This window comes from Haematobia irritans, chromosome 2 (genome assembly GCF_050003625.1).
Source record: "Haematobia irritans isolate KBUSLIRL chromosome 2, ASM5000362v1, whole genome shotgun sequence".
Lineage (NCBI taxonomy): Eukaryota > Metazoa > Arthropoda > Insecta > Diptera > Muscidae > Haematobia > Haematobia irritans.
Genome location: NC_134398.1, coordinates 10,382,119 through 10,393,285, shown reverse-complemented (window position 1 = coordinate 10,393,285; position 11,167 = coordinate 10,382,119). Strand labels below are relative to the sequence as shown.

Genomic DNA, 11,167 nt, shown 5'->3' with positions numbered 1-11,167 from the left:
AGTGTACGGTGACTTGCAGAACGAACAGCATCACACGAACTCACGTTATTTTCAATATATTATATCTAAAATAATATTGTGATTTGTGAACATTAAAAGTAATTTAATTTTTGTAATTTATGTAGATACAAAATCCCAGAAGATGGTTAGTGGCACTAACCGAAATATTGGAAATAAATATTAAAACAAATCAATAATCGATTGTTTCTATGACCTCAAGCCGAACAAAATTAATAATCAGAATAAAAATTTTATTTCTATAGAAAATTTTGTCAAAATTTTATTTCTATAGAAAATCTTGTCAAAATTTTATTTCTATAGAAAACTTTGTCAAAATTTTATTTCTATAGAAAACTTTGTAAAAATTTTATTTCCATAGAAAATTTTGTTAAAATTTCATTTCTAGAAAATTTTGTCATAAATTAATTTTTCTATAGAAAATTTTGTCAAAATTTTATTTCTATAGATAATCTTGTCAACATTTTATTTCTATAGAAAATTTTGTCAAAATTTTATTTTTATAGAAAATTTTGTCAAAATTTTGTTGCAATAGAAAATTTTGCCAAAAATTTTGTCAAAATTTTTTTTTTATAGAAAACTTTGTCAAAATTTTATTTCTACAGACAATTTTTAAAATATATTATTTTTATAGAAAATGTTGTCAACATTTTATTTATACAGAAAATTTTGTCAACATTTTATTTTTATAGAAAATTTTGTCAAAATTTTATTTCTAAAAAAAAATTTGTCAAAATTTAATTTCTATAGACAATTTTGTCAAAATTTTATTTCTATAGAAAATTTTGTCAACAATTTATTTCTATAGAAAATTTTGTCAAAAATTTTTATTTCTATAGAAAATTTTGTAAAAAATTTTTTTCTACAGAAAATTTTGTCAAAATTTTATTTCTATGGAAAACTTTGTCAAAATTCTATTTCTATAGAAAATTTTGTCAAAATTTTATGTCTATATAAAATTTTGTCAAAATTTTATTTCTATAGAAAATCTTGTCAAAATTTTATTTCTATAGAAAATTTTGTCAAAATTTTATTTCCATAGAAAATTTTCTCAAAATTTTATTTCTATTTATAGAAAATTAATTTTTATTTATGTACATAAAATTTATGACTTACAACTGTGGCAACCGTGATTACAATATATAAATCTAAAAAAAAAAAATATTTAAAATTGAGGAGTTGCCAAACAAAATTTTATTTTCTTTAAAATTCAGTCTAAAGGAAATCTTGACAATAATCTTCCCATGTGATTTTTATTTAAATTTAGCGAAAAGTACTTTTTCCCTCAACAAATACCTTTTTTGTACATTTTTAAAAATTGTATTTTCCATCCCTGGGGACTACTGCAAAATGGATTAATAAACAGACCGGAACCCTGCGAACAACAAATACATGATCGGACGGACGCGAAGGGCTAGATCGGCTCAGGAGATGATTCTGAGTCGATCGGTATGTATTTTAATAATAATCAATGTTAATTCTTATAGGCACATATTTTGTAAACCCAAAATATTATCCCCTAAGCACTATGTGATAAAACTGGATGCGTTTGTTGTTGTTAAAGTTATAATGTTTCGTTGTTGTTGTTGTTGTTTTTTTTGTGAATGTTAACAATAAGGGTTTTTATATGAAATCAATACTTTTGAATTTGTTTTTACCCAAAAGTTATGTTTTATTTTAATATTATTTACATTGCCGACTATGACGATTTTTACGGGAAAAAAAATGACGATTTATCTTGAAAATTTTTTGGCAGCTTTACACAGATATGCTGAAAAGAATTTATGACCATATGACTTTGTAGTCCAGTCGATTGTGTTACAGCAATGAAGCCTAAATTAATAGGCTGTCTCTATAGCCTAATCTAACCTCGTATACCTCAGAGAATAAAAATATATACTCACCAGTGATTATATCCCCATATTTACTCATATTGTATAGAATATAAGAGAGCAAACTCTTCATCGATTTATATATTCCACACACCAATGCGATTCAAACACCATTACCCAGTGGTAAAAATTCAAACCCCTTACCAAAAGATCGATTATGTTCTTGGGAAATTTGAAAGATTAAGTAAGTATGTTGTATTTAAACACATATATAGTTGACAATGCTACTACTTATACCTTAGCATTGAAAAATCGAACAGAATGTAATTCCATCAAAACTTAAACAAATAAAAGCTATTACATAGTCATCTAGTTGGTTCGTAGTGGGACAACCAGTGCTTACGACTTCCACTTACTGCGTAAGAGGTCTGTAATTAAGAATAAAAACTCAAAAATTTGCTAGGCAACGTTTCTAAGCAACATTGGTTTTTGTTTGTTCGTTTTTTTTTTTCAGTTTTCTGAAAAATTTTTTCGGGCATAAATACATTTTTATTGAGTTTTACATCTTTTCTAGATTATCAATTAATTTATATTGAGTTGTACATCCTTTCCAGATATACAGCTAGACCTCGCTTTACGTCGCAGATACGTTCCAAAAAACACGACGCAAAGTGAATTTTGAGTTTCTATGGCAAACCATGCAAAGATTGGAGACAGATAACAACGCACCTTCGTAAATCTAACGACGCAAAGTGAAAACTAGTACTAATTCAGCAGGGACGCAACTTCGAAACAACGCAAAACGAAACGACGCAAAGCGAGGTTTAGGTGTATATGTGTAAAGGTAAGTGTGAAAATAATTAATTAAAATATGGAGGGATTTTCGTCCAGAAATTTAAAGCGATTAGGAAGCGTAAGGAAGAAAATAATTTTAGAGCGATTTCCCTGCGTCAATTAGCACCTTTCCAAGCGCCAGATTCAGGGGAGCCAGGGAGCCATGTGCCAGATTCAGGTAATATTTCTTATATAACTTTCTATTTGTATATTTATTGACTAATAACATAAAATCTTTTATTTCAGATGCTGTCAAGACGGAACAGTACACAGAAAAAGATTATATAGCGGACATTAGGAAGTCGGTCAAAAACTTCAAGGGTCGCCATTTCCGCAAAGTTTGTGGGTAAAAAAAATGTAATGAATAAATATATACCAGTTATTATAACAGTATTACCTAGTATTAAATATTGTATTGAAACATTATTACCAAATATATATTAATTGTTATAATATATAAAACCAAAAAAATAGTTATTTAGAATATTATTTGAATATTTTTAGGAAAAAACTATAAATACATCATATTTTTATAGTTTACCGGCGAATCGGGTGGTAAATAGGGGTGCTTAGCTCTAGATTACTTTTATAAATAGAAAGTAAAACTGGTTTACTCCATCGTTCCCATTACCGAGTAAAACACAATATTCAATAATCGTCATCCGAAGCCCTTAAGCATTGGTAATGCAGTTGTAATGGGCTATCATTATGCTTTCATTTACCTTGTCATGGAAATTGCGAAGTACTTGACTGCCTATGACACGCCAACGTAAAAGTAATGCGGAAAATTTATCGGAAACGTGGAGTAGTTGTCTCGACTAAATCGGTTGGATATAATCGATTTGGTAATGACGTTTTTTACCACTGGGTAATTATATACCCTCATTCTCTCTCTCTCTCTCTCTATCTCTCTTGTATTCTCTGCTTCCCACACATAACTAACATAATTATGTTAAAGAAAATGTATGCCCAAATGCAATGCAAGAATGCAAGAGAGAGAGAGAGTTTATTATTCAAAGCCTATATCCCACATATCGCGGTGCGCTAGCACTGATATTGAAAGAAGTTCACATTAGTGAAAGGAAATAGGAATTTGTCAGAATATAATACAAAGCTTGATCTGTGATTAGGGATGAGCAGAGAGAAATTTGTGTGTTTCGCTCTCATTATGCACAAGCAATGCTACTTAAATATGAAATTAACAAAAACTAGTGTGGTTTAGCTCTTTCATTACCTATTAAACGAGAGCATTTGAATTCTTTCTCCATTATGTTATTTATTAAGAGGTCCCTTTCATGACTAATACAAATTTTATACTACCTATGGAATTCAAAAATCTCATGGGTATTATAATGTTTATATTTTGTGCTCCATATGACCGAGAGAATATTTTGGTTCAAATTCTAAACGTTTACAGTTTTCCGTACTCTGTATTCACATGTCAAATTATATACATCTTCTCATTGAATTGAGTTTGGTTAGAAAAATTGCAAAAATTATTTTTTTCCCATATTTTTCTCTGCATGATTTGGCTGTTGCCTCAATTTTTACCCACACGTTTTGGCTGTGCATTACTAATACAATTTTTTTCGCTCTCTCTTTCTCTCTAAACCACCTAATGGTAAGGATATTTAGAAGGCATAATGACCTTTTTTCATAATTTACATGATGTAAAGTCACCTTTATGCAAATCATATCCACAAAAGAAAGCTGTTGCGGATAAGCTACTGCCAACATTTAGGTAAATTGTGGACATTTTAAATGGGTCATTAAGGTTATTTCGAAGAAATTTACAAAATTAAAAGGCTACAGAAGGCTATGTAGCAAATGACATTTTCCTAAAATTCCTCCCAAAAATAACTTAATTAAATTCTTGGCTGAGATGAATATGTTAATTTATTTCTCATTATACACAAAATATAATTTATTTATTAATAAATAATAGGCTACCAAGTTCTCGAAATTCCTCAAATTCATTGGTATAAAGTTGATGTATGCCATTTAAATTTGTTTTCGTTTAACCCTCTAATGCCCAAGCCCGCCTTTACGCGGCCTTCATTTAATAAGGAAGCTTTTAGTAAAACACACCTTAAGACAACAAAAATGGGCAAAATAAAAACAAAACTTATTTGAAACTATTCAAGAGGCTTTGCAGCATATGCTGAATTTTACGATATAATTTTTTCTTGATTAGTTCTCTTGCTTTTGTGTCGTTAACATTGGATGATTTATTTGGCAAGCGACTGTTAACAAAATGAATCCCAAGAAAATATAGATTAGTTTCCTTGTTTCTCCCATGTCAGCTTTTGTTAGCTTATAAACACAGATTAAAAAAAAATCATTTTCAGACAAATCAATTTTACTAACCTTAGTTGAATTTTCAATTTAAACTTTGTGGTATATTTTATCGAGAGAAGATTCCCTTGAAGGGGTTGAAATTATTTTGGAAAAATTAAAAAAAAAAAAACAAAAATTCAGTTTATAAACAAGTTCATCCCACTTTTTGTCCATTGTAGTATCTCATAAATCCTCTCACGTAACCACAAAATATGTCAAAAAAATTGTTTACCATTTAATATAGAAATATTAAAAAAAAAGTTCTTCTAAAAATATAAACATTAATAATGTATCCCCAACAAAAAGACCATGTTTAGACGTAAAATCCGATCTTATAGATCTAATTTCCGTATTTTAAAGTACGGAACTTTTAAATATATAAAATATACATAAATTGTTCTATTCCTCTGTGTTAACCTAAATTTTGTAATTTATAAAAAAATAGATATTAATTTATAAAAAAATTGCTTTAAAGAGAAAAGACTAAAATTTACATGAGATGAGATCTTTTGTATGCACAAGCTCTTATTTATCTTAAAACACTCTCAACTCAACCATAAACTATGCCAAGTACACTTTTATTATTGTCATTATTTTAGCTCACTCTCGTTTTGTATTAATGATGTATTCCAATGGCTCTCAAACTGTAATCGCTATTCCAGCCTAACATAGAACAAATACAGACTCGCACAATAGCAACTCAAAATAAGACAACACATACAACAATGTAATCATAGCTTAAAGATTTAATCAAACTAAAAAACTTTGCTCTGGTAAAATTTGTATGATAGATACCAGCGTTGCCATAATCAATTTTTATTTTGGACCAACATTTTTCCCAAATTAGATCCAAATTCGTACCAGCAGACAGACCATTTTTCCAAATTAAATTCAATCATTTAGAAGTTAAAATTTTTCCAAAATTTTACTTCGATAGAAAATGTTGTCAAATTTTTATTTCTATTATCTCTATAGAAAATTTTTCCAAAATTTTACTTCGATAGAAAATTTTATCAAATTTTTTTTTCTATAGAATTATTTGTCAAAATTTTATTTCTTTAGAAAAGTCGTCAAATTGTTATTTTTATAGCAAAAGTCATCAAATTTTTATTTTTATAGAAAATGCAGTCAAAATGTTATTCCTATAGAAAATTTTGACAAAATTTTATTTCTGTAAACAATTTAGCCAAAATTTTATTTCTATAGAAAAATTGTCAATATTTTATTTCCCCAAAAAAATTGCCAAACTTTTATTCCTATAGATAGTTATTGCAAAATTTGATTTCTATATAAAATTTTCTGTAGAATTTTTTTTCAAAATTTTATTTCTATAGAAAATGTGTCAAACTGTTATTTCTCTAGATAGTTATCGCAAAATTTTATTTCCATTAAAAATTTTTACACAAGGTTTGCATATTTTTGTATCTACATAAAATTTTTTTAAAGTTTATTTCTGTACAAAATTTTTGCAAAATTTTATTTCTGTAGAGAATATTGTTAAAAATTTATTTCCATAGAAATTTTTGGCAATATTTTATTTCTATCGAAAATTTGTCAATATTTTATTTCTATAGAAAATTGCGTCAAAATTTTATTTCTATAGAAAATTTTGTCACAATTTTACTTCTATAGAAAATGTCGTCAAATTTTTATTTCTATAGTAAATATCGTAAAAATTGTATTTCTATAGAAAATTTTGACAACATTTTATTTCTGTAGAAAATTTAGCCAAAATTTTATTTCTATCTAAAATTTTTTGCTAAATGTTTGTATAATTTTGTATCTATATAATTTTTTTTATAGTTTATTTCTGTACAAAATTTTTGCAAAATTTAATTTCTATGGAATATTGTTAAAAATTCATTTCCATAGAAATTTTTGGCAAAATTTTATTTCTATAAAAAATTTTGTCAAAATTCTATTTCTATAGAAAATTTTGTCAAAATTTTTAATTCTATAGAAAATTTTGTCAAAATGTTATTGCTATAGAAAATTTTCTCAAAATTTTATTGCTATAGAAAATGTTTTCAAAATTTTATTTCTATAGAAAACTTTATCAAAATTTTTAATTCTATAGAAAGTTTTGTTAAAATTTTTAATTCTATAGAAAGTTTTGTCAAAATTTTTAATTGTATAGAAAATTTTTTAAAAATTTTATTTCTATGGAAAATTTTGTCAAAATTCTATTTCTATAGAAATTTTTGGCAAAAATTTATTTCTATAGAAAATTTTGTCAAAATTCTATTTCTATAGAAAATTTTGTCAAAATTTTTAATTCTATAGAAAATTTTGTAGAAATTTTTGTCAAAATTTTATTTCTATAAACAATTTTGTCAAAATTTTATTTCTATTGAAAATTTTGTCAAAATGTTATTGCTATAAAAAATTTTCTCAAAATTTTATTGCTATAGAAAATTTTCTCAATATTTTATTTCTATAGAAAACTTTATCAAAATTTTTAATTCTATAGAAAGTTTTGTCAAAATTTTTAATTGTATAGAAAATTTTGTTAAAATTTTTAATTCTATAGAAAGTTTTGTCAAAATTTTTAATTGTATAGAAAATTTTTTAAAAATTTTATTTCTATGGAAAATTTTGTCAAAATTTTATTTCTATAGAAATTTTTGGCAAAAATTTATTGCTATAGAAAATTTTGTCAAAATTCTATTTCTATAGAAAATTTTGTCAAAATTTTTAATTCTATAGAAAATTTTGTAGAAATTTTTGTCAAAATTTTATTTCTATAGACAATTTTGTCAAAATTTTATTTCTATAGAAAATTTTTTCAAAATGTTATTGCTATAGAAAATTTTCTCAAAATTTTATTGCTACAGAAAATTTTCTCAATATTTTATTTCTATAGAAAACTTTATCAAAAATTTTAATTCTATAGAAAGTTTTGTCAAAATTTTTAATTGTATAGAAAATTTTTTAAAAATTTTATTTCTATGGAAAATTTTGTCAAAATTCTATTTGTATAGAAATTTTTGGCAAAAATTTATTTCTATAGAAAATTTTGTCAAACTTCTATTTCTATAGAAAATTTTGTAGAAATTTTTGTCAAAATTTTATTTCTATAGACAATTTTGTCAAAATTTTATTTCTATAGAAAATTTTGTCATAATGTTATTGCTATAGAAAATTTTCTCAAAATTTTATTGCTATAGAAAATTTTCTTAATATTTTATTTCTATAGAAAACTTTATCAAAATTTTTAATTCTATAGAAAGTTTTGTCAAAATTTTTAATTGTATAGAAAATTTTTTAAAAATTTTATTTCTATAGAAAATTTTGTCAAAATTCTATTTCTATAGAAAATTTTGTCACAATTTTTAATTCTATAGAAAATTTTGTAGAAATTTTTGTCAACATTTTATTTCTATAGACAATTTTGTCAAAATTTTATTTCTATAGAAAATTTTGTCAAAATGTTATTGCTATAGAAAATTTTCTCAAAATTTTATTGCTATAGAAAATTTTCTCAATATTTTATTTCTATAAAAAACTTTATCAAAATTTTTAATTCTATAGAAAATTTTGTCAAAATTTTTAATTGTATAGAAAATTTTGTTAAAATTTTTAATTAGTTAGAAAGTTTTGTCAAAATTTTTAATTGTATAGAAAATTTTGTCAAAATTCTACTTCTATAGAAATTTTTGGCAAAATTTTATTTCTATAGAAAATTTTGTCAAAATTCTATTTCTATAGAAAATTTTGTCAAAATTCTATTTCTATAGAAAATTTTGTCAAAATTTTTAATTCTATAGAAAATGTTGTAGAAATTTTTGTCAAAAATTTATTTCTATACACAATTTTGTCAAAATTTTATTTCTATAAATTTAAATTTTAAAATTTTCTCAAAATTTTATTGCTATAGAAAATTTTCTCAATATTTTATTTCTATAGAAAACTTTTTAATTCTATAGAAAGTTTTGTCAAAATTTTTAATTGTATAGAAAATTTTTTTAAAAAATTTATTTCTATAGAAAATTTTGTCAAAATTCTATTTCTATAGAAATTTTTGGCAAAATTTTATTTCTATAGAAAATTTTGTCAAAATTCTATTTCTATAGAAAATTTTGTCAAAATTTTTAATTCTATAGAAGATTTTGTCAAAATTTTTAATTCTATAGAAAATTTTGGAGAAATTTTTGTCAAAATTTTATTTTTATAGACAATTTTGTCAAAAACTTTTGAAAGTTTTGTCAAAATTTTTAATTATATAGAAAATTTTGTTAAAATTTAATTTCTATAGAAAATTTTGTTAAAATTTAATTTTATTTCTATAGAAAATTTTCTTAAAATTTTATTTTTATAGCAAATTTTATCAAAATTTTATTTCTATAGAAAATTATGTCAAAATTTTATTTCTATAGAAAATTTTTTCAAAATTTTGTTAGAAAATTTTCTCAAGATTTTATTTCTATAGAACATTTTGTAAAAATTTGTAATTCTAAAAATACTCTCACACAATGACTTACAAACTGTAAACCTCAGCACAGCATAGCAAACCATTATATAAAATGAAACACACATACCAACAAAAGCCACGCAAACTAAAGCAACACCTTCGATGGTAGCACAATATTTTCCAAATTTTAAATGTTTCAAAGAAAATTAAATCCTCTCCAAATCCGCTATAATATATATACCCCAAAGAATATTGTTTTAAATATTTAAATAATTTATTTTCATATACTAATACATGACAAAAATATTTTCCCATAAGAAGTTTTCTTTATAAATCCATTAAGAAAAGAAAGCCCATCTTCCGTTTCTTAGGAATTTTTGAAAACATTTTCACGTATGAGTGTAGGTCTACATAAAATTTATCAAATTACATGAAAATTTATATTATTTCAATGCTTTTGGGTATTCCGAGAAATATTTGAGAAGTCTTTGAGATTTTCACATTTAATACTTCCTACGCAGAATGACCAATTTTGGATCATTCGATTTTTCCACGAAATCCATTGATTTGAAAAGTTACATATATGAAACTTTCATGAGATATTATGTATACAGGGTCTTATATTTCAACATATCTTTTACAAAAATATTGTATAAGAAAGGTTATACACTTAGAGAAGAGTACTGTCAGAATGACGATAAAATAGGTAGAATATAATATTCGGATAAATTGATATGACTTTTCACTGACCCATTGCTGTAGTTGTGTGTTTGAGGTTTACAGTTTGAAAGTCCTTGAAAGTCCTTGAAAGGAAATCGTTAAAGAGAAGCCTGTGATAAAAAGCAGTTACCACACTATCAAACTCTACATTATCTCTAATTGGTTGTTAGTTAAAATTGCTCTCCTCCGATCTCTGCCCTAGGTAACTTTTTTCTGAGTGTATATGCTGACACATAACCCCCCACCCTACCCTACCATTTACACGTGGATGATATATAAGAGGAAAACTTTGATGTTTCCATATTTTGATTTTTTTTTTCTGCTACTTCTTCTTGTTCTTTACAGCGAACTTACTTCTCAACAAAGTTGTTTTTGACAAGGACAAAGGTGATGGAGGTGGAACCAACAAAACTCAAGGTATCTGTCTGTTGGTCATTTCCTGGAGATTTTTCAAGCATATCTCAGGAATCCAACATCCATCTACAAGAATTTATGGTAAACAAAAAAAGTTTGTGGTAATATTTGCTAAGCTTTGCCATAGAGATACATGGCACACACACGTACACATACACACAAGGTCAAGCAAATAAAATATATATACACACACAGCTACAAAAATATCCATTTTTTTCTTGTCAATGAAGGCCTTGCTTTGAATTTGACAAACAATATAAACACCAACAACAACAACATCGACGGAAAAAAGTTTTCTTCCTTTTCATTACATTATGTTTTCATGCTTCTCATGGATGACTTGGCAATCATAAGTTTATGGTTTCTGGTGCTCTTTTTTTTTCTCTTCGTTGAACTTTGTTTTTGTTTTCTGAAATTGTTCTCTTCCCTTAAATCTTTGTGTTTGAGCATCGTTATTTATTTTCCAATGTAGCAATTTATTGTGGGTGTATTTGCTTTGAGGTGAGAAAACTACCTTATGGTGCTCACTCAATACCTGGATTTTCTTCTCACACTCTCTTAGGTTCTGCTCTTTTTCTCAGTTGAACTTTTAATATCACAC

At 25.2% G+C, this 11,167-nt stretch overlaps 1 protein-coding gene across 1 annotated transcript in view; it reads right to left on the bottom strand.

Moving 5' to 3' along the window:
- The window catches only part of GABA-B-R1 (gamma-aminobutyric acid type B receptor subunit 1), a 543,509-nt gene that overhangs the window by 473,493 nt on the left and 58,849 nt on the right, over nt 1-11,167 (bottom strand). The gene's annotated exons all lie outside the window — the stretch shown is intronic.